Genomic DNA, 2074 nt, shown 5'->3' with positions numbered 1-2074 from the left:
CAGTTGGTTTTATGAACGCATCAATTTTCTTTTTTGGTTGTTCATCATAAATCCACTATCTACTTTATTGTTGTACTACATGACATGAATGACAAACAGAAAAGCCTCCAAATGCTTTTCCCTTCAGCAAATTGTTGTGTTTATAAAGAGTTCATCTGGTCTCAAATGAGGCAGTGGTCATGTCCCCCTAGTAGTCTGGCTTAGTTACTGTTTACAATCGATCTTTTCGGTGTTCCATGCATAATGTCTATTATTTTGACAGGTAAAAGAATTGTACTTGTAAATTTGATTCGTACTTGTAATGTGGCAAAGTTGTAACTTTTTAACTTGTATTTGTAACTTAAAAACTTGTATTCTCACATAAGAATTGTACTTGTAAATTTGATTCGTACTTGTAATGTGGCAAAGTTGTAACAAATTCGTGTACGTTTATAGACTTACATGTACAAATTTGGACTCTTACACATACAATGATTCTGACAGTTATCTTACCCCATAGATCCCCCTGTGATCGAACAGTGTATCATRACCCGCAAGGATGAAAACTTCCTGGTCTTGGTAACTGAGCAAAAAGATAAGAATGGGCCTGGTCTAAAATCTTTCATACAGCCGCCAAGACATCCAGTGAAAAAGATGAGCCTTTTACCTTTGACAGAGCACCAGTGATGTTCTTCCTGGCTGTTGGTGTGGACCTAGTGAGGCACAAAAAGGAATATAATGCCATCAAGAAGAAACTGCATGCAAAACGTTTGCAGTTTATCCTTCTGTATACAACCTTAGGAGTGGTCTTACCCAAAGAGGAAAGAAAGTTCTTCAAGATGCCTGGGGATGCTGCCTCCTTCCTCTGAGTCTTCTCAGGAGGCAACAATCCCTGACTCTCACCAGCTCTCCAACTGGAGCTGCAAGGAAAAAAATATCATGTTTGGTCACATACAGTCACATACATATGGGACTGTTAGAACATCCTGTAGTGCACACTGCTATTTGTATTTAAAAATGCAGAGCACATTTGTTTAGGGGTTTTTACATCTTAAAAAAATACCTTAAGCAGAGTATGAAAATTAAGTTTAAAATAACTCCAGATCAGACTTAGCACAGGGGATAGACGTGTTGTTTTCAAAGAGTGCTTTATGGAGACCCCCTACTGGTGAATTTTTTTGTTAATGCCGAATGTTCAGGGCATTTAAGGTAGGCAGACGGTAAAAGTTTTGTTTTATTTTTTCTTGTTTTGTTCTTATCATTTGGTCTTCAGGAGAGACATTTTTTGTTAATTTGACACTAAGAAACCTTACAAGCTTTTGTTTAATGGCTAACTTTTTACATGAATACAATAGTAAAAAATTTTCGGTTTTAAAGTGAATGGTTTGAATGGGTCAGTTACAAGAAAGAGAGTGTTGACATATTTAAAAAAGATTAAAAGACATCACATTTATGCAAGAGACTCATCTTGCCATGCAAGAGCACAGAAAATTAAACAGAGAGTGGATAAGCTTTCTTCATATTTTTTCTGAAAAGTGCAAAGAGTCACCATATTAGTAAATAAAAATACTCCCATCATTGTTCAAGARGTGGTACTGATCTTTTTTAATGTTTTAGATGTGTCATTGAAGAGGGTTTATAGCTACATAGCACATAGAATTGCAAAAGGTAGACCCATTCTGGCATGACTTTTCTAATATTACGTCAAAACGTCTAGAGTTTTCATTTCCATTTGATCCCCAAATATGCTTAATAGGAGACAAATCTGGGTACATAAAAATCAACAGAAGTTCCTGTAATTGGCTCTATGCGTTGCCAGAAAGTGTGTGGCCATTAGTTGGATATCTGACTCCCAACTCCTTTTTCCAGATGGTTCTCCGAGATGAATAGTTGTGCTCCATTTGAAAAGATCCCCTACTCTCTTCGAAGTGATCATAAAACTTTTGTTACGATCTGGCAGCCATATTCAACCTGTGTAGACACCATACCAGTGCCTATAGTACACTCTGCAGTCATGTTACAAGGTTGCTACATTTCACAAACTGTCTGTTGCTATTGTGTTATTTTCAGTGGCGGCTGGTCAATAGGGGGCGCA

Source organism: Austrofundulus limnaeus, unplaced genomic scaffold (genome assembly GCF_001266775.1).
Source record: "Austrofundulus limnaeus strain Quisiro unplaced genomic scaffold, Austrofundulus_limnaeus-1.0 Scaffold387, whole genome shotgun sequence".
In the NCBI taxonomy this organism is placed as follows: Eukaryota; Metazoa; Chordata; class Actinopteri; order Cyprinodontiformes; family Rivulidae; genus Austrofundulus; species Austrofundulus limnaeus.
This window is presented reverse-complemented; position numbering follows the sequence as displayed.